At 41.0% G+C, this 22407-nt stretch overlaps 1 protein-coding gene across 1 annotated transcript in view; it reads right to left on the bottom strand.

Annotated features, from left to right (window-relative positions):
* The window catches only part of RNF150 (ring finger protein 150), a 119638-nt gene that overhangs the window by 7513 nt on the left and 89718 nt on the right, over positions 1 to 22407 (bottom strand). The gene's annotated exons all lie outside the window — the stretch shown is intronic.

Raw genomic sequence — 22407 nt, 5'->3', positions numbered from 1 at the left:
AAAATACCACAAAGTTCAAGCCATCATAGTGAGAAATATGATGACAAGGAGCTTGTATGGGTAACACTTTCGTCTCCTCTTAATCCTCCCAGGGCTTTCTGTCCAGGTCTTTCATGACCTTCCTCCCATCACCTGAGCATTTCCCTCCCCATTCGCTTTCACTTCTTCAACTTGACATCATCTTCTCTCTCCACAAAGGCAGAAAGTTAAAGACAAAGTCACAGGCACCTGGTGGAGCAAGTTAGTCATCAGAAAAATGTTCCTATCAGGAAAAAAATCTGCCTAAACCCTCATCAGGTGACAGAAGCTCTGTTAGCAGACAATTTTAACCAGGTACTAGGCTAACAGCTGGAAGGAGCAACATAGGCATCATTAGTTCTGCCTCAGGACTTTGAACCAGGCTACCTGCCTTCTCAAGTGCCCTCTCATCCTTTTCCAGTCTCTTTCATATTCACTCTTTCCTCTGATTTGAAGATACCTTGCAGGTTCTTGAACCAGGCCAAAGGGATGTCCCTTAATACACCATGATCCCAAACACACAGAGTCATATTATTGACTTCTGTCAAACTGCAAATCCCATCAAAATTACAAGTGTAGGAAGAGCAACTTGCTTTTGTTTTGATCCCACAGCACTTATTATGTATATATTTAGTAGCAGATAAAGCCAACAGATTCTAAAGGACTAAAAACTAATTTTCTTTCAAGAACGATCAGTAGAAGCAAAGCACACTGGAACTCTAGGGAGATTTTCAAAGGCTCAAAATCCCCATAGGTGGCTGAATCCCTGAGAGAAAAAGTTGATGGTTCCTATTTTCAAGTGGTTTAATTACAGTTATGGTATTTATACTGTAACAATATAATGTATTTAAATCTGGTGCGGTTTTTCCTTTACATATTTTATTTTTCAGACAATAGAAGCAGAGCCTGATTGATACTAAAAAGTCTGAAAGTTGAATATCTAAGAATGAATAGGTAAAAAACATTACAGTGAGCTAGTAATAATACCTCCTCACAGTTTATTCACTTGAAGCTAGGTGAGCACAAGAGCTGCATGATTTGTAAATCTGTTTCAGAGAAAAAAACCCCCACATGTGTTTAGTTGTGCTGGTATTAGACATCATGTTCTGCAGAGAAAGCTTGAATGGGGTCTGCATTATTCAAACTGAAAGAACCAGTGCTTCCCTTTACAATTCTTCCCAGCTTTCACCCTGGATTATTTTTATACTTTCTTGATTGCAGGTTAAATAATTAATGCATACAACATCTTTACATCTGTATCTTTTTTCGCCTTTCAATATGACAGTAGTAAACATTTCTACTGCCTTCTGACTATGTTTCCACTGAATGATACATCCTGCAGACTTCACTGGGCTCAATTGCATTGAACCTTTAGGTGAACTGCTAGATCCTAGAGTACAACAGTGCATCTCATACACCTTCAACACCTACAGCATCATGTGTAGTGGTAATGGCCTCCTGAGCCAGAATAACGTGGTTCCAGACCACTGGATTATTTATCATTCCTCTATAACTAATAGCATTTTTAAAAACAATGAAAATTATGCTTTAAATGTTGATCTAAGAGCAAGTTTATATTTGCAGGACAGAGTTCCTGAGGCTTAGCCATGTTAAACAGCCACTCAGAGCACTCTTGAGAGCCAAAGTGATTTCCATCTGAACTGGCTGGGCAGGAAAAAAAGCCTGGCTGAATGGTGACAGCCAGATGCACACTCAAGAGGCAGGCGGAGCTGCCAACACCAAATGTCAAAATGTCAAATGAGAAGTGTTTATGGTGCTGAAATGTTATTTCAAGAATTGTTGTTTCCTCCAGGGTTGCGTAGCTGAAAAAGATCTCAACTGAGTCCAAGACACTAACATAGAACAAAAGCAGATTTGCAAATGTCAGATTGGGGTACAGGAGCACCCCCTTTCCAAATCAGCAAACTTTAGTTTTACATTAAAAATCCTATACAATTATTCAAATTCTTGGGTCTTAGTCTTTGCAAAGTGTGGGCTTTGTAGTTTGTCTTCTTTTCAACTGTAGTGCAGGTCAGCAGGAACAATGAATAAAGATCCTAAAAATGCCCATGCCTACGCTCTGGCATTGCTTTTCCAGCACTGTGAAAGAGCCTAGAAACAGGAACACTCCACCTTCCGTGCTTGCTAACAGTGCAGTGGTTCAAAACCCTAAAGCTACAGTTGGCCACCTCAGCAGAGTGGGGAGAACAACCCGGACATCCCTATGCTTACAACTTCCATTTCAGGGAAGGCATCCTCACTGACATTTCTTTGGAAGATGTAGACAACACAAGGAAATGAATGCATCCCTCAGCATCACCTGCTGGCTCCTGTAAACAGGAGTCCTACTACTGATTGACCCCAACATTCACAGGATGAAACTCTGGGAGGCTGCAGAAGTTACCAGCAGACACAGATCAGCTGTAGGGAACTGCAAGGTCTGCAAACTGCCTCACCGTGGCTCCCCCACACAACACAGGCTTGCTAGACTCTGCTGGTTTGTTTTTTTGTTATTTTTTTTTGGCTGGCTTCTCAATAATGTGAGCCAGCAGAGTTACTGTTATTTGTTAAAGGTAAGCAAACCTCAACTATACTGCAAGTGCCAGGAGCTTAGCCTGCATTTTGCACCTCTGGTTTTTAGATTCCTATTTACAATGACAAAGCTTATACAATCATATGGCTTCTCCAGAAGATGCCTGACTTGCTGTTAACTAATTTTATGACCTTTTTGCAAGTTTTTTCTAATCTGCTGTTTTTCTTAAAGACCTGAAGTCAGGTGAAGATCTCAACTTTCAGTGAAGATCTCAGCTTCCACTTAAAAATAAATGAAGCTTAAGAAGCAAAAAGGAAACAAATCTCTAATTTCTAGACTGATTTTATGTTGGAATATCTGAATTCTGATTTTAGATACTTGAGATTGGCAATCCTGTCTAACAACACACACTATAATACATACTTCCCTCATGTTTTACAGCACTTCAGGCCACAGGCATAAAGCCTTTTGCTTAATGAAGCAAAAGGCACATCCCAAGCTGCTTTTCAGCCTGAGTGCTGCTGCCTACAGCAGGGAACTATAGACTTCACTGCCACATTCCTCCCATGTCAGTGAAATGCAATACACCACAGCATGCTGCCTGTCCAGACAGACTTTTTCCACTCACTTATATTTCCTGACACACATTTGTTTGAGAGATGAAATAAACCAAATCCCTTCTTTAGCCAATATTACTTTAAATTTAATTATGTTAGTGCAGGCAGAATATCACCACGGATTTGGAACTTCCCTACATAACAGCAGTACAGCCCTTACTTCTGGAAAAGTTCATCAAGTGATGTTTACATTTGAATATTATTATTTCAATCAAACAAGGATGACAACAGCTAGTTACTCTGGTGCTTTAAACACAGTAAGACTGCACACTAGTAATAGTTATTTACTGCTGCTGCTACTCCCAACTCTTGGAGTAACTCTGTAGCCGTCGTACACTAATAAATATTCCAAAAGAAAGAGGTCAGACTATGGGTTTCTAAGAATTTGATACTGTTTGCAAGAGGCTTGTGAGGGAACTAAGCACTCAACAGTGAGTGAAAAAACATTCTTCTGCCATGTAAAAGTAAGCATACAGGCATGGGCACCAGTTAAGATATTTTCTAACCTAGTTGATTCTGTGATTCTGTAATTACACAAAAAAAGCTTCACAGCATTGAAGATATATAAGGATTGTCTAAGATGGCAGTTTTTTCCTTCTCTGGACCTTTGCTATTACACCCATTCCGGCATAAGAAGATGAGAACTGCCACCAAGTGTGTAATTCATCTACTGAAAGTGTAACTAAAGCCAGCAAAGTCCTATTCTTGTGGATTAAAGACACGGGTCACAGCAATAACCTATTCAGCTTGGAGTCAGTCTCCCTTGCCTCATTTGTTATCAGCCCTCCATGAACTAATCCAGCATCCTCAGTCCTGCTCCGCACGCAACTGAACTTTGCACAGAGCAGTGCAGTTGCTCAAGGTTTTCTTAATCTTATGACAGTGACAGGAATCAGGGGGTAAGAAAAAGCTGCTACCGTGCTGCTGACTGAGGTATGACCTATTTGTGTAGCTGAAAAGTTGAACATTTAGCATAAGAAACAGGTCCTGCTTTGCTCGGGTCTTCTCTTCTTGATGGTAGATGTAGATGCCCAGCTTAGAGGTGAAATGACTAACTATTGATTTTTTTCATATAATGAAATACTGTGCAAAATTTATCTGTTGTTATTTCATCATTAACTAGCAGAAAAGTGGGACTCTGTCTAAAACCTTGTTTTGACAATAAATATACAACAAAACTTGGACTTGATTTCAGTGCTCATTTCACACACTCACTACTGTGAAATATACCTTATTTCAGAACTCTTCAGTTTCTGGAGATAGAATTAAACCAAAACATCAAATCCCTGGTGACAGTTATGCTCTCAGATCTAGACAAATATCTAAAATGCCTGTGTTAGCATGAACCCAGTCTGGGGCTCATTTCTGCTAAAAAAACATTCAGATGTGTCTAGAAGGATTTTGCTTCAGAAGAAACCAGAAATGTGACCCATCTTCTAGAGCTTCAACGACCTGATAGAAAATATATCCAAAGTCATTAAAGGCCCTTTATCAAAACACTTTCTGCTCAGCTTGAAGCTGCAGTGAACTGCCAGTGCAAGCAGTGCTATTCTGATTTTGTTTCCAATATCAGAACAACCAGAACACAATTCATCACATTTGATTTATGAGAGGGAGAGATACATATCTAGATTCCTTTATTTTTCTTTGTCTACCCAAGAATGTACTTTACCATTACAGAGTTTACTGTTCCCTCCTACTGCAGCCTTGCCACAGCATCACTTTGCTGCTTATAGTCTAAGAGGAAGAAAGAGCATGATCTTATGAAGTTAGTACTTCAAATAGCAACTCCTTCCACAACAGTACCAATTAAATTTATTTTATCACCAAGACCCTCTCTTTTAAAAACAGTACTGATTCTTAAAATTACTCTCAAATTAATCATCCCATACTTCTCATTGGTTCATTTTATAAGTATATCTCAAATTCCTTCCATATCATCTTGAGACTTGTAACACTTCAGAATGGGCCATAACTGCACTAACAAAACATAAAATAAAATACATGGAAAAAAATGCCTATAAAATCTCTAATGCAAAAGAAGCAGAGGAAATATGCTTGAGGAGAAAGGGTTATAAAAACCCCTGTTACTAATGCAGTCCTTTTGTACAGATGCTAATAAAACAGATGAAGAAGTTTGGCTGGCTACAATTGAGAACAAAATACCGGGGAAACACTTTATTGCTGTTCCCTAGCATCAGAGGGAGATTTATCGGAGCAGCAAGGGGAAAAAAGTACTTGAACATGGTAACTGCTTTTGGAAGAAAAGGTTACAGTCTTTTCCATAAATAACAAGCCAGAGCTCTGTGAATGTACTAATGGCAAAAAGGCTTCTTGCAGGGGGTAAAGCAGATGACGTCTGAAACACAGTGCAAAGAATACCCAAACATCAGCACAAAGGGAAGAACCACATGCCACAACTGGGTAAGATTAATTCAAGATGACACTTCAAAAATGTGTTTACCTGCACCAAATCCCTAAGTGGTTGCGAGATGTGATAGATGGGCCTGGATATGACATAAAACACTAGAGAGACTCCCCCAAAGCAAACTTGCTCTTTTCTCTTGTTACTGAGTAAAGAGGCAATAAACTTTCCTCCCTTCATCTTTCTCTAGGATATATGGTTTGGGAGAACCTACAGCATCCCTTAGCAGAAAACAGCCTAAGACATAGTTCCTTGTCTTCAAACACCCTGCAGTATGAAGGGCTAACATCATCATCATCATCATCATCCTCATCATCATTATTATTCTAGACAGGAGCTACTGAGATGGGAGAGCCACAACTCTTCCCAAGACATTCACTGATTCGGGTTGCCCAGTTAAGACACTGTAAACCTGAGTTTTCAGTTACAGCATTAACGTGGGCATTGTATGTCCCAAGGATATCTTTGAACTTCAGCTACAGTTCTAAGTACTCACTTCTGGAAATCACACCCTTGTATCTCAAGTCAAGCACCAAAATGGAGAAGTTATTGATTAGTAATACAACTTGTTTTCTAAAGCCTAAATTTGGAACATGTACTTAAGCAATAAACTTTAACACCAGTTACCTGAGAAGACATTCTGTGTTCTGGCAACACCAATAAACTCATTTTCATAAACAGGCATAGAAAGTACCAGCACCCAAATGCTTTCTCCAAAAGAAAGAGGAAAAAAAAAATCTGTCCAAATAAGGACATATGATATATTACACAGGGAGCACATAACAAGCACATTTGGAGAAAGCTGAGCAAAAACGGAAGAACACATGCCAGATGTTATTGCATGGAAGCACTTAGACCCAACCGGCTGCAAAAGTAGAGGGTTTCTTTTTTGTTTTATATATCCTTCAAAACAGGGCTTCCAGACTCTTAAACCTTTGCCAAGCTGCTTTTCCTTTCTCTCTCCAAGCTTTCCCACTGTCTGGAAAGAGAAAGGGACAGTGGAATGCTGCTGCAGACTGTCCTTTACCATCCACCACTGGCCATCCTCAGTGTCCAAAAAACTGCACCACATGCACGTCTGGTCAGGGCAGCATGTTTTCCTGATTCCACAGAAAGCTTTGGAAATAAATGTGAATGTATTTCGTTCAATGTACAGACTGCTAGAAATTATTATTATTTAGAACATGCAAAATTATTTACGTATTTGATTGAAAATCAGAAAATGACATCTCCCATAAAAAGCGAAAAGATTAAAAAATACTGAAGAACAGGGCTGTAACTACATGACAGTTTTGATACTCAAGTACCTTAGCTACCCTTAGGAATATGTTAAATGGCCAAAGATCTTTAAATCTGAAAGAATTTGGCTGTTTTTAGTAAGATCATACCATTTCCTATACCACTCTAAGGACCCTAAGAAATGTTAAGTCTTCCATTTCATGTTAAACAAAAAGTCTAATTCAACTCTTCACCAAATTCACTTGTAAAAAAGTCTCCTAGGCCCAGACTGAACTAATAGCATGATGATTGTGCAGTCCCAAGCACTGCTACAAACACTTCATGTGCAGGTGTTATTCATTTCTATTATTCTTCCATTTAAATTCTCTGTATGCAGACCTGGTTTCTGACCTAGCTGAAGCATAGTTCCATGGACCAGTAGCACAACAGAGCCAAGTAGTGGAAGTCCAACTCCCCTTCCCCAGCTCACCCTCCTGCCACTGATCCTGAGTCAGCTCTGCTAGCCCTTTGATTGGCCAGGGAGTTGATTAAAACAAAAAAAAAAAGCCTGCGAACTCCCTTGCTCCCTTGGAATCATTTTTTGCTAGGCACAGCTCAGTCACAAGGCAAGCCAACTTCAGGAAGAAAGGAAACAAAAAGAGGAAAGAAGGGAAGGTACCTCCTCTTGCATTCAACACCTGCAAGCTGTCCCCACAGTAACCATGATGTTATACATCTAAAACTTCAGGTGTGGCACAGGGATTGCTTTTTTCACTTGGTTTTCTTAGCAGCTGCTAAATGACCAAGGTTCCCTGGTGTTACTGCAAAACAACAAGCATTAAGCGATAAAGTTACAAAAAATAATCATGCTTTGTCATGTTAATGGTGTGTCAGGGATACTGCAAAGATTATCCCAGTAGCCAAGGTGAGACATGTGGAGACACAAACACCCCTTGAGCAGTGAGCAAACGGCTTCAGCCAAGCTGCCAGCCATTTAAAACTCTGAAGGGACAGCAGGTGTGTGACAAAAGCAGAGCTAAATGCTGTATGTACCAGCATGTGTTATACACTATGGCCTATTGGCAGTCTGTCATGATAAAGAGACTTTTACATCCAAGAGGTATAATCACGCAATTTAATCCTGTGCATCTCAGTTTCCATGGGCTATTCTGGTGACTGCTATTGTGACTGAACTTTCTTATTTATATTTCAAAAACTCTGCTTCATAGAATCATAGAATCGATTGGGTTGGAAAAGACCTCCGAGATCATCGAGTCCAACCCTTGGTCCAAATCCAGTCCATTTACTAGATCATGGCACTCAGTGCCACGTCCAATCTGCATTTAAAAATCTCCAGGGATGGTGAATCCACCACCTCTCTGGGCAGCCCATTCTTCCTGCAAGCCTGGAAGAAGGAAATTACAGCCTGACTGAGACACATAATGGATTGAATGAACAAGAGTGTAATGGTAAGAGAAATTTCAGCTCTTGTCCTGTTCCTAAAAAACATCAGGAAGAAACATCCTTTGATGGGGTGATTTAGAGATGAACTGGCCAACACCACACAAATCCCTCAGAGTAGTCATGCTGGAGAGGTATCACAATACCCCCAAGCAATATTAAACCAGAAGACTCAGTGTAAGGTATTAGTTTCCAAAACCTTTTTCTCTGGTCATGCTGCAGAGCTGGGACCTCTCCTTGGTGGACTTCACGGCAGAAGCAGCTGCATAAAGCCATCTCAGATTGCTCCTCCTCAAGACTGCAGGTCCATGCTGACCCCACCTGCTCCCAGCTGGGAGGAACAAGGAAAGGGATGCTCATCCAAGAGGCACCTTCCTTCCCGCTGCAGCAACCCAGGAGTGTTCCCCAGAGCACCTGCTCAGTGGTGGCCAAAGGTCAGCAGGGTCTGCTGGCACACAGCATGGCCTGGGGGAAAATGGTAACCCATCCCTGTGATCCTTCTTTAACATCTTCAGCACAGCTGGATCCTGCAAAGCTAACCAGGAATTGGTCCTCCTGTGAAATGGGAATGCTGCCTTTGGCACTCAGAGAAATGCAAGAAGGGGCGACTGGTGCTTGGAAAAGCAACCTACCAAAGGCACAGAATGAGACTAGGACATGGAAGTGGACCTGCAGCTTTTCTTCAGGGATGTTAGAAACTTCTCACTCCTACTTTAGGAAGTAGGAGTGATACTCCTACTCCTATTCCATGTACAAGGTGGTTACTAACCAGTGAAAATCCGCATGGGGGCAATTAATTCTGAGTGACAATCAGAAACATTTTCTGCCTAATCACTATGAACTGCTTCCTCAATTGCAAGTATGCACACAGCTGTAACAGAAAACAACAGCTTGCTTCAAAGACAACTCCTATTAATTTTTAAATGAGAGGGTTGGAAAAGCTCATGTTAGTCTACCTGAGTTTGTCATGGCAGCATGTGCATGATTTTCAAATCTGTCTCTTTAAATACCTTTAATTGCATAAGGTCTCAAAAATCCCAGGTCACTAGCAAAGCACAGTAATGAGGAATCATATCCTGAACTCTCAAGAGTAGTTACAACAAATATCTTTGAGCAAAGATGTCACAGAAACACCTCGCATATATTGGAGGATTTAATGAGAAAATGCACAAGGAGGTGGCTGAAAAGCTCAACAGTGCTGGAATTACTTGAATGAAGTGTGTGTGTATCTTCTCTCCCTCTCTCTCACACATGGTTTTGCCTTCCTTTCCAATGTTGCTAACACTGGTCTCCACCTGAGATCTCCAGAGCACTTCCAGGATAAAGGGGCAAGTCATTAGGATGTGTCGTTGTTAGGATCTTCTTCCTCACCATGCATGTTGGGGACAGTGATCCTTGGCTGAAATTGAATACCATTAGAAATGTCCATGATAAAAATTTCGCCCAGGATGTCTTCTCATTAGACATGAAAAAAATGCCCACAGTAATGGAGCCAAAAGAGAAAAATCCCACAGTGGTTGTTGGAGGAACCTGCGTATCGGATAAGTCAGTTTTACTGCTGTCACTAGCAAAATACAACTTTTAACAGAGTAACTTTTACTTTCAGGGCAAAAGAGTCTTTCTTTTCGTTCAGTACAAGGAAACAACATGCTTGAGAACGGGCTCGACTGTTGCAGCAACTGCTCCAGTGCCTGAGGCAGGACACAGCTGTGGGACCACTGTGCCTGACAAGTCAGGGCAGATTGGGATAGCATTCCGAGGTCATCCATCCCTCCACTCTTCATCAGCCCGCATGCTACCTAAGGGCTGCACAACAACAAACACGTGCAGAGACCATAACATTGTATGTCTTACCTTTTTTTTTTTTTTTACCCTCTGACACGTCACTGTGAAATCAGTGTTCCCTCCACCAGCTCCCACATGTGGACTTGCAGGATGTGACCACTTCTAATCTCCTGTCACATGCTCACAGGACTGTCAGGTACATGTCCCCAAAAAACTGGGAGACATTTGACCAAAGTACACTGCTTAGGCTAAAGATCAGTTCTCACAAGTGCAAAAACCAGAGAATACTGGACATGAACAGCACAACGACTCGGAGAAAATATATTCTTGAACTTTACAGGACTATCTAACCTGATTTGAATTGGATAGCTTAACTATATTTTTTGTTATAGGATATGGCTTATCTACCTACTGCAGCTCAACAGATAAAGACTGAGTTAAGTGCAACTCAGCTCTAGAAAAAGCTCTTGTAACAACAGAAAAAAACCCCCAGAATCACAGAGCCTCAGTGTCTCTCTAAAAAACTCCAGTTTAAAAGCAAAGCACATGCTTTTCAGTCTCACAAACTCCATCAAGTTATAGATGTAGTGATTCTTGAAGGTGTGGCATCAGCAACAGTACAATATTCTGCAGATAAGTCTGATGCACATATTGAAACAAAGTAAGAACCTGACCAGATCACTACAGCCATACCCTACAGCTATACTATTTCTTCTCTTCCAAGTTGGGCACATAGGTAAAAAGGCATTTTTCTAAATACAGAGGGGACAGTTCAGTTGGTTAGCAAGGCATTTTTTATGTCTACAAAACCCATTTAAGAACTAATAGAATGATCAATGAAATAAGAATGTCCAGTTTTCCATACAGAAGAAACAATTTCTGCCATTTAGATGTCCATTATCAATGAAGCAAAATAACATGACAGACTGAAGTGTCATCTCTTAATTTCATTAGAATTGAAGTAGTTTTTTAAAATAAATTCTAGATAATTTCAAAATAACTGTTCTACTAATCTGAATCTCCTTTCTATGGCATCTTAGAGTATCCATGCACTTCCTCTTTTGAAGCCCCTAAATTAAAAATTCTGCAAGGAAAGCTTTCTTTAACATCCAGTTTTACAGAATCCTTACAGGAGGAAGTTTTAATCCTATTTGAAAACAGTGTACACTTAATTTCTAGTGCCCTGTGTTCAGATACACTCTTGGTGGGTACTTTTGTCTGATCCTCCCTCATACACACACAGAGAAAGGACAGTCTTGATCTTCACTGAACACTGACAAACACTCAAGATAAGTTATTACCAACTTCTGGAGCTAACAAAAATGCCTCCTTTAAAATACTGAAAAAACCTGGAATACTTCACTATTCTCTGATTTTCCATCTTCTCTGGAGTCTAAGTGACGATGTTGTTTCAAAACAATAGCAAGAAAAAGAGCAGGCAGTGCAGAAACCACAGTTCAAAATAGCTCCAGTGGAAAAGTATCTTTAACACATGGACTATTGCTCTGTATTTAAAGGGGAAGCTGTAGGAGACTTGCACTGGAAGGGATGTCCTGGGTAGTTGAGTCTATTCTCCACCATTGTAGTGGCTGCATGATATAATTCCTTTCAGATTTGCTAGCAATTAGTATCATTCACTGCACAAGCTCCCCAGCTACTTAGTTCGTCTCTCTGCCAGTGCAGAACCACAGATGGGTGGCAGTTAAAGCTGTAATACCTGCTTTTCAAAAGAACCCTTCATGCAACACCAACCCACAGAGATTTCTTTTTTTTTTTTTTTACATCCTATGATGACAGATGAGTTCAGCTGCTAATGCTCCTTTCTCTTAAACCTCACAAGCCTGTAAAGCCTTGAAACACATTTCATATTCCAGTGTAATTATGCAGCTTTTGAACAGCTTTATTCCAGCTCTGATATTCCCCACAGCCTACTCAAACGTTTCACTATCAGTTCTCTACCTACACTTGTGGCCAGTTGTTTGATTTAGAAGCAAACCTGACCACAGCCCCCAACAGCAAAATGTGAACTTTTGTACTTAAGATTTCCTAAAATGAGAACTTCTCACTATCTGGATGATCTGTGTACCAGGAAGGTCCTTGTGTGCCACTGGGCAGCTGTATGCTGTGGGTCAGCATTTTGTAGAGGGTGCAAATGACTGACTGCTGCTGACATTCTTGGATTGGTAGGTAGGAGATGACACTGTCAGTGCTGGTAGGATCTATAAATCTCATATAACTGTGACTGAGTACTAGCAGGAAAAGTAAAGTTGATCTGTGCAGGCAGAAGCAGCCCACAGTTTCCAGCAGGAACATCTCTACCAGGACTTCCTGAAAACTTAAACCCCTGATTTAGTTGGTCTATGTATAAATGTTTTTCATCAGTTTGGAAATAAAAAAACCCCAAACTCAGTGACTGTATCAAAACCTTTTCTTTTTGGAAAAGTAAAATGGTTCAATGTCCTTTGCATCTCCTTGAGGATGCTTCCACAGTTTGCTTAAAGGATTTAGCAATATTTCTGATCTGACCAAAAGCATTCTACAGGAAAGAAAAATGAGCACATTTAAAACTCATCACTAGCACATGAAATGATGATTAGCATATGACTAGGAGGTATACAGAACCACTGCTTGTTTGGAGCAGAATTGTCCAAAATGTTACTTGTGTCTTGTAGCAGGGCTAATGCACCAGATAAAATTCTAACAAGCTTGTCTGTGTATACAGAGAATACATGAGCACAGAAAAACAATCAAGAAAAGCATTCATAAAGGAAGAGGTCAACTGTTTATCTCTTTTGTTCATTTAAGAAATTTTAAATTACTTGATGCCAATCTCCTTTTAATTGAAACATTTCTTTGACAATCTTGGAATAGCTCAACTTTTTTTTTTTTCCCCACTAAAAAATAAATCTTTGATGTGCCAGGTCAGGCCACCTACATTCAAGTCTTGTTGGAAAAGACACGTATAAAAATGTAAGAAGAAAACAAAAATCAGCCTTTACAACAACTGAAACTAAATTGACAATTTTGATTTAAAGAGCTCAAATCAATTTAATGTGAGTCTCCTTCTGATCCTGTGTCTCCTTCCTGCCTGTCTCCCTTTCTCATTGAGTTAAAAATGAGTTCAAAATGAGCCCTTATGAAAAACAGTGTAGCACAGTTTTTCTTGACCTGAGATCTGAAACCAACAGTTTTGTTTCTCCAGCTTAAAGAGTGCAAGCATGCTCCCTCCTCATTTACCTACCTCCTTTTGCTTCCTTGCTTGTGGTTCACACAAGTAACATCACAAAAAAGTGAGCTCCATTTACTGGCTTGCAAAATTCCAGATGTGACAAAACCCAGAGAGGGGCAGCCAGGATGATAAGCAGCAAAGCTAACGCTGAAGAGGGAACTCAATCTCACCTAAAGGCCACTAAAGCTGCCAAAAGGGCATCTCAGGATAACTTCTCACTGGCCAACTGCCCTTGGAGGCCTGGGTCAGGCCGGTAGGAAATCCAGTAGGGACATCAATAGGGACTGGTTTTAGGCTATACAAATCTAGGGTCATTTAGCATTTCCTTTCAAATAAGCCTCCAGTCACAATCTAGTTTCAACTGAACAACTTCTGGCATCAGAAAAACCCCTCCAAGCCACAGCTTTTATCAGGGACTCTTGATGAAATGCTCATGAGAACATGAGAAAGGCCAAAGCCAAGACATCCATTTTCAGAGTTTCTTCTCAAAGCAGTGGATGGGAAAGGTCAACTTTAGTTTCAACAAACTGCCTCTGGAATTCTACTAGAAAATATGTTCATTAGGTCACTTGGCCACCACCACTACCATCACGACCTCCCTAACATTCTACAAAGTGAAACAAATTGGAAGAGAATAATTTTAAAACACTGTTTCTCCGCATTAAAGCATTCTGTCTCTGTTTCAATCTTTTTAGTTAACACATACTCCTGTTCCACTTTCTTTTGATTTCTAAGCATTCACACTCTTTGGAGAGGCAGAAGAAAGAGTTATTACCCTGTGTACCAACATACCTGGAAAAATAAAAGTAACAAAAGCTCTGTGAAAACCTGGAAATGAACCATGTGACTTTGAAAACATAAATGCCTTTGCACTGTTCATTATGATTTTCCTTGGGAACACTACCGTAAAGTTAGAGTCAAAACTCTGTAACATTAATTTTGGTTTTAACCCCTTTTGCCTTTTCTTTTTTTATTCAAGTTCTTCACTTTTAATTCCTCTAATTGAGAAGTAGTAGTTTCCAGAAGGCTCCCAGGAAGTTTCAGAACAATAGACAGACCTCATGAGCTTTTAGAAAACAAAAAAGATTAAATTGTTGTATTATATATCTAGTCTGGAAAGAGGGCTTTTAGAAGCTGAATATAAATTCATAGTAAATTTTCAGTTTTAACAAGGGAAGGGGACTTGCATCTTTCGGTCAAAATCAAGCAAAAACTGAAGGATTAATTAAAAAAAATGCAAGGCAGAAGGAATTAATTACTGCAAGCACATGTAATTGTTTCTGCCCTGTGGAATATGCAGCCATTAGAGTAGTTTAACAAGGCCCTTTTGAGGGTGAAAACTAAAAACATAACCTTTCCATCACAGCTTTTCCTCAAAACTGCTTCCTTTGAAGTGTACTTTTAGGCTGCAGGTTACTCCACAGCTGGGAGCACATTACATCTCCCAGAGCAGGTTAGCAGAGGGTCATTTTTCTAAAATTTCCTTCAGTGAGACTATTTTGGTCTTGCAGACTGACAGCTATTCATACGCAGAAAGACAATTTGCTGGTGCCAATACCTTTCCAAAAGGCAACTACAGGGAAGCAATAAAGTTTAGCAACACCTCAGTTGAATTCAATATCCCGTGCACATGGGGGCAAAAATCTGAAGTCAGGTTTGTCATGCATACGTGACACACCACATTGGGTGGCTGCCTCCCAAAGAAACGCTGGCAGCTGAAAACACTGCGTTATTTAATTACCTGTGTAAGGAACTGGCAGACTTTAAACCTCCTTTGTGTGATCCCCTTCCCCCCTCCTTGAGATGCTACAGTTTAATAAAGCTATTTCACTTAAGTGCTTTCCATATTCATTCTTTGTTCTACACATTTTCTATACACTTTTCCTGTAGGAGTATGTTTTTTCATTGTCTTATAGGACCCAGAGAGTGGCAAGTACAGCAGGAATTCACAGAGATGTCCACCTAAGTTGTTTTGGACATTGTGTGTATTATTATATGGTTTAATTATTGCATATGTTCTACTGCATATGTTCTTGCCTACTCTCTGAGTGGCTCAGACATGTTAACATGAGTTACAATGAAAAGAACAGTCACATGTATTGGCCCTTGAAAAAGATAGTCACGATATAAGGCTAATTTTGGTGGATATTCATTAATGCAACTCTGATGCTACTGTGCACTGTGCTGAGTACAGCCTGAGTATATTTCTCAGTATATCAGCCTTGTCACTGGAGTGGCAAAGATGGCATCTAGCTGGGCAAGAATATATCCACATGGGTCCTATTTTCAGCATCTCTAAATGTGAGGGCTTACGCACCTCTCCTGGCTCTGAGGCAGGAGAAAATCCTCTAACACTCATGCCAGTAGTTGGATATTTCCTCTCAGATATTGGGCTTGACCTGTTACCTACTTCTTTTCTGATCATTCATGTTTCCTATAAACACTCAGAAGCCACTTTCTCCATCTGGCCTACCAGTTTCAACAGTTTCAGGCCCTATCTTCACTTAAAATTGCCCACATCCAGATCAACAAGAAGTCCAGTTACTAAAGATTGAGAACTCTCACTTCTAGGTGAAGTGACCTGGTTACTGTGGCAACCCTAAAGGATCCCTGAAGTGCCCTAATTTCTGCAGGAGTTGGAGGTAAGTAATGAAAGAAAGAGCAGGACTTGCCTAATGTCTTATGAGCAAATACCACTTATTTTTTTGAAGCTGAAATCGTAGAGTATTAGAGACCATATGTGAAAGCTTGAGCTGTTGCCCCTACAGGAATCTGGAGAAACCATTCCCCTCCCTCTCCCCCTTTCACTTAAACTCTTCTAAATGCAACTCTTCTGTGCTTTTTGAGAAGTCAGAACTGCTGGTTACAACACAACACGTACAGGTGTAAGTATGCATGTGACCCTTTAAATGCTTGGGAGAAGCCAGACAGCTCCCTTGTGCAGATGATCCTCTTGCACGTTCACAGGCTCAAAGCCTAGATGAATAAGGAGAAAAACATTACATACCAATGACTGGAAACATTGTATCAGCAGAGCTCTTGCCTGACTTCTTTGATTTGAGTTACCTTCAAAGTGGTTCACAACACTGCAGAGCACTAAATGAAAGCTCCATCATGAAGCAAGGCACTCAGAGCAATAACCCATGCAAGCAGAATCAGGAGTGACTGCTGAGGAAATGACATTACTTTCTGAGTACCTCCTGTACTTCAACCTCCTGTTTTTATTCACCCACAGGCACAGCTGCCTTTTCACTGCCTGTCTTTTCCCACTGAATTTATGAGATCTGTTTGCTTGCTGTAATCTGCTCTTACCTGTGAGGTTTTTGAAAGTCCACCTCTGTATGTACTGACTGGTTCAGCTGAGCCTGACCCTGGTAGAGGTCTCTGGGCTCTGTGCAGTACAGGTGAGCATCACTTTTGCCTTGCCTATCTGTCTGAAATACTGGCAGCAACGAGCAGCACTAACTCTGGAATCCTCCCTTTCCTCTGCCTGCCTGGCTACAGAACCATTGTTCTGTCTTACTTCATAATTCTTATTTTCAGGTGCTGATCCAAGCTGGGCCCTTGTGTCTCCCATTTGGTTTTGTCCCTGAATTGGTAATGAAAAGATTAAGAATCACAGTGGCACATTGTATTTTAAACAGCACTTCCTGGTGAATTCAGTGGAGGCTTTTGTGTAAAAACTGATGAGAACAGAAACTGCACATACATCAAGATATGTGAGAATCAGTCCTAAATAATTAAGCCAATTGTATGCAAGATACTAAATATCTCTTGCAAGGCAAGGCTTTCCTCGTCAAGCATAAATCAAAGAGATCAGCTACTATTATCATCTGGTCTCTCTGCAGTTCAGATTTGTATTTTACTCTACATTGTCTATTTTGCTTTAAAAGCTTTCTTGTTCAATGTTTTATCCAACTGTCTACTTAAGACAGTGAAATATAAAAAAAGACACAAGCTATCTTATCACTGGTCCCAGTCCTCTCTTCTCTTGTGCTCAACATTTCTTTCCTCCTGTTGTACTGGTACAACAACTTCTGGATCAGGGAACTGATACAAACTAAAAAAAACCCACCAGGAAGAAATTGGTTGGCTTCTGGATTGGGCTCCCAAGGTAGCTGCACAACTCAAAAGCAATATGGAGGCAGGAACTTGTAATCTGGGACAGAGAGTGGCAAGCTAGGGACGAATTTAGATATAGAGACAGACTTACAAATGGAGCTTCCACTACTGAAGATGAACACTTTCTTTTAAATCTCTTCCTAGACTCAATTATTAAGCAAGTTTCTTGAGATCTGCAGCATTTTTGGCACCCTAGGTTAGGCCAGTCTGCTGCATGTGCCATATCACAGCTGTTGAACTAATGGTTTAATCCCTGCTCTGTCAATATATACAAGAGATGTGAAACAGAAAACAAACAAAACAAATTTAAATTTGCTCCTTGTTTCACAGCATTTTGTACATCCCCTTTTGCAATTCGCTGTACAGAAGCACTTTCTGTATTTCACATCTTAACATATGGAAAGGAGGAGCAGTTTTATAACAGGAAAGCTTCACTGTCCATTCAGAGTCTGGCAGGAGTCTTGTAGGTGTATGTAATAATCCAAAGTACATTTTTAGTGCCAGTTATGTTTCACTTGGTGACTCTTTCAAACCACCAATGCTATGTTGGCACCAATCTTAGTCTCAAAACAAATCTAGAAGCTCGGCTCACTGGCAGTTTCAGCCCATGACAACAGTTTAGTGCAAGATCCTCACAAGCTTTTAATAGAGCCACCAGGAGTTCTGTCACATGCCAGGCAAATGGGACCCAATCTGCTCAGTCTTTAACTAGGTCCCATCAGTGTTCTCCCTCTGGGACAGTGTAAGAACTTGCTAATGCAAGTGTTAGTAACTTTCTGCATTAACTACTGTCTAGGGAGTTTTTCCACCTTTTCCTCCCCCTTTACATTCCGCCCAAGAAACCCACTATTAATAGCAAGGAGGAACAGTCAAGTGGTTACAAGACAACAGTGGATCAGATCCTTATCATGCACTTTCATCCACTTCCAAAGGCTGATTATTCTTCAAAAAGACATTTTAGACATACACAGATCAAAATAATTACTTCAAAAGTTATATTAATAGATTTAATGAAGAGCTATCAAAGAGATTTGAAAGGGTCCTAACAGTCACGATGAGCTGTACGTTGGCAGGGTTTTATGGAAAGAACAAAATGAGAGGCAGAAAAGGAACTGCTGGTATTCTCTAGACTGCCCACACTTGCCATACAGTCCACTAAGCTCTGTTGACTTTGCAGGTGATATGACACCTCGGGGGAGAGCTTGTGGTGTTCTGTACTAAAAGTCCCGTTCATGTTTGCAGTAAAATTATTTATGGATCTTCCTCCAATACAGAGATTGTGCTAGTGGGATTTCTGAGGCCTTATGCAGTAGGATGAGACATCCCACCGAACAGAATATAAAAGCTTGTCTAAACTGAAAAACTAGAAGTATTTATGAAGAGAGGGCAAAGACTCGGGCAGTGCACATTACTTTCTGCAGAAATTAGCAAATGCTTGAGGGAGATAAATAACCTATATAAAGATGAAAAAAATTAACTACTTTTCACCTGCAAGGGTCACCACACAACCTTTAGAATATCTAGATGCTACTTTCCCAGAAAACTACCTTTTTTAACCATATCATTCAATCCCAGCTGAGCCTGACTCAAAGAATATTGCAATGTCCTCCTCAAATCCCAAATCCACCCTCCAAAGCTAGCTCAGAACTTCTTCAAGTTCAGATCTTAGCCAAGTCCAGCTCCCACCCACATCATCTGTAGAGCAGGAAATTCCACCTGCATTGAAATTTCCAAAGATGTTAGCATTTTGCATAACTCAGTATGAAAAACTAGGAACAGAGATTGCTATGATGCACTATTGTAGAAAAAGATCCTTAGGTTATTTTCTTTCATACCCTTTGGAGAGCTGAAAAGTTATAGGGTCAAAGCAGTAAACTCAGCTGAGATGAACTCTTAGGTATTTCACGGAATTTTTTCAACCTCCTGCTTTCCTTTTTTTTTTTCCCCAACTCCAGTTTTTCACTTTGTCCATCAATACATTTTCAACAGTTGATTACAGAAATTTATTGCAGGATGCTATCCCAGGATCCTACAGAAAATCCCACCACGGAGAGCAAACAATCAGTAAGATTAAATACCAAACAGACTTTGGGCTGTTGATATGCCCAAGGGACTTGATGAAGACTTGGTAGAAGGCAGCTGGGAGAAACTGCTGGTCCATTTTCAAGTCCTCAGTGCTACTAAACAGGAGATGCTTAGTTCAGCAAGGAACTCTAGGGACTGACCCCCAAATGAAGTCCCATCCAGATGCTCATAATACAGTACATCTCCCAGGGTCTTAGGGAAGACATTACCTATTCAGGAGCATAGGGAGCAAAAGGGAGGGAGAGAAAAGGAAACATGTGCCGAGCATACACACAGAAGAAAGAACAAAAGCACTGGCTGAGCTCCAGAAATTAAAATCTTGCCCCACTGAAGTAGGTAGGAGCTTTGCCACCATGGAGATGGAATTTTACCCAAAGTGAACAGTATTCTGGAAAGATCCTCCCTCCAGACACACACTGTGGGAGCTCTTCTGGCTCTGAATAATCACTGGAAACACAGAAAGGGAAATTAAACCCAAACCAAGACAACAATACCAGAACGATTAATCAACAGACAAAAAGAATGCAACAATTAAGTGAAAAATATTGCAGAAGTGGGTGGAAGGAAGAAGGCAACTCCTGGACTTTGTGAAGAATAAGGAAGGATGAAAGGACTTGTGGTGCCGGGTGCAGGATGCCATGTCAAGACCACACTGGAGCCTTGGAGTCTGCACAGGTTCAATAACAAAAGGAAGAAAACCTTCCAGTGCAGATTCAGCCTCAGAGTAGGCTCCATCACTAATGCTATATAAAGAGGCCAGAACCTAGCAACTTCAGCAAAGATTCCTAGGAGCAACCAGCGTCATCGCTTACAAATTCCCAGGCAGCCTAGTTCACAGAAAGGGCACGCTCAGCAAGCGCTGCAGTTGTGTAACTGAGGATTCTGGAAATGAGAAATACAATGCCTGAATACAATAAACAGACACAGTGCCTATGAAGTCCCATCTATTATGACAGCTATGACCCAGTTATTTAGCCTACATCTGCCCTCTGATTTAGTTACCATTTGGGTTCATACCACAACTATATATAAGGTCCCTTTCACTGGCTTAAGAGTTCAGGCTGCCCAAGATGCCAAATTCTACCTTTCAGAGTGCCTGAACGCCCCAAATTCACATAAGCTGACCGGAGAGACAAATTTCCATCACTGCTGGAACTCAGCCCCTAACTCCTAACCAAAGACCTCTTCTTTGTTGCAGCTCTGCTGCAAAAAGGGGTCAAATGGCTGCTTCTGGGAACTACTACAAAACACACCACTTTGGATGTGGTGGTGACAGCAGGTTAAGTTGCACATTTACCACTGCTGAATATTCAAGTATTGTATTCCCCTCTGAGATGAGAAATCCAGATGAAGATTCATGTCTAGATATCAACGATGAGTGAGTGACAAGAGCTAACCAAGCATCAAATCAAAGTTCCCTGAGTGACTGTGTGGCAACTACAGCATAGACAGGCACACATCTGGGTTTGGGAAGTCCCAAGGTGCTTTGAGTTTTCCTCAGGACTCTTCTTTCCTCACAAAACAACTGGAAAGGCCTGCTTTTAGCAGTGGGTCCCCAGCCACCCCTGTGATGGCATGAGGTTCACAACATTTACAGAACTCAAGTCCTCTTCTCCTGCTCTCTCTCGGGGAAAATAACCAGGGAAAAACTCTTTTCACAGTCCTTCTCCAGACATGGCCAGTCTCTTCAGGTGATTCATGGTTTGCTGCCTGTGTGCCAGGACAGACCACTGGCCTTGGTGTGACTTCCTTGTCCATGGGCTCCACTGTCAGCCCTCAGGACTGTCCAGTCTTAGGGTCTATTGCCTGATGTTATTAAAGGTAAGGGGGAAAATGTAGGGTAAGAGGGAAAACTGGAGCAACAAGGCAAAATAAAGCATCTCTGCAGGCCCTGCAGTACTCTGCTGGCTCAGAGCAAGTTTTTCACCCAGTTATCTAACTTAGCTGGCAACTTGGAAAGCGAATTAAAAATGTCTTTGTTCCTTCTGCAGACTCTGGAAACAAACCTGGAGGGAAAAGAGTGTCTGGAGAGTTACTGAGCTCTGGTGCTCCTTGGCAGCCTCAATACCATTGTTACTCATGGTGAGAAACCAGCAGAGCTGCTTCTCAGTCTGACAAGATCGTGGGATGAAAAGCATGGACTGCCCATTGTGCTGGGCTTTGGACCAGGCTGCTGGCTTTTCCCAGCATCTGTCATGCAGCTGTGTGTGTAAAGGGCATATCACGGCCCTCCTTCCCAACCTTAACAGCAGACCTTGTAAAGAACAGTGGGGCAAGGATCATTATTTGTGAGAGAAGCTACTTGCTTCAGGAGAGCTAAGAGGGCACAGCTGAAAACAGTGTCTAGCACAGTCTTTATTACATTGTGGTACCATCTTTCCTTCATTGTTTAAAACAGCTTCAAATGCATTTAAAAAAACAATCACTGGAAGGAATATCTTTTTTTGGAACAGCTCTTGCCAGCACCCAAGGATACTTGAGAAAGCTGAATGCCACGAGCTGACAGGCTGGCCATGGAAGATGGCTGGGCTTATTAACCTTGCTGCTCACCCCTTGCTGAATTCAGTACTTAGACCATAAAAGGGCCAAACCTTTAAAGAAAACCAGAACCTAATCCACAAAACCAAATTTAAAAATCTACTTCTGGGTCACCTGTGTCTAAGATCACGAGTCCAGCATTTCCACAAGTTATTTTCACTGCCATGACGCTGGCTGCAATATCAGGGAAAATGTGATTATCAAGTCCTTCCACAGAGTAAGGAGACTAATGTAAAATCATTTCATCTTAGTTCTGTCATCTGTCTCCTACCTTTTACACATCATATTACTACTTGTCTTCTTTTTCATGCCCAGGCCCATAGCAGTATGTAGAAATGGTTGAAAAATGTATCATTTTTTCCAGAACCTACACTAA

Source organism: Corapipo altera, unplaced genomic scaffold, assembly GCF_003945725.1.
Source record: "Corapipo altera isolate COAL_440 unplaced genomic scaffold, ASM394572v1 69, whole genome shotgun sequence".
NCBI lineage: Eukaryota > Metazoa > Chordata > Aves > Passeriformes > Pipridae > Corapipo > Corapipo altera.
Note: the sequence above shows the minus strand (reverse complement) of the source record. Positions and strands in the feature narration are given on the sequence as shown.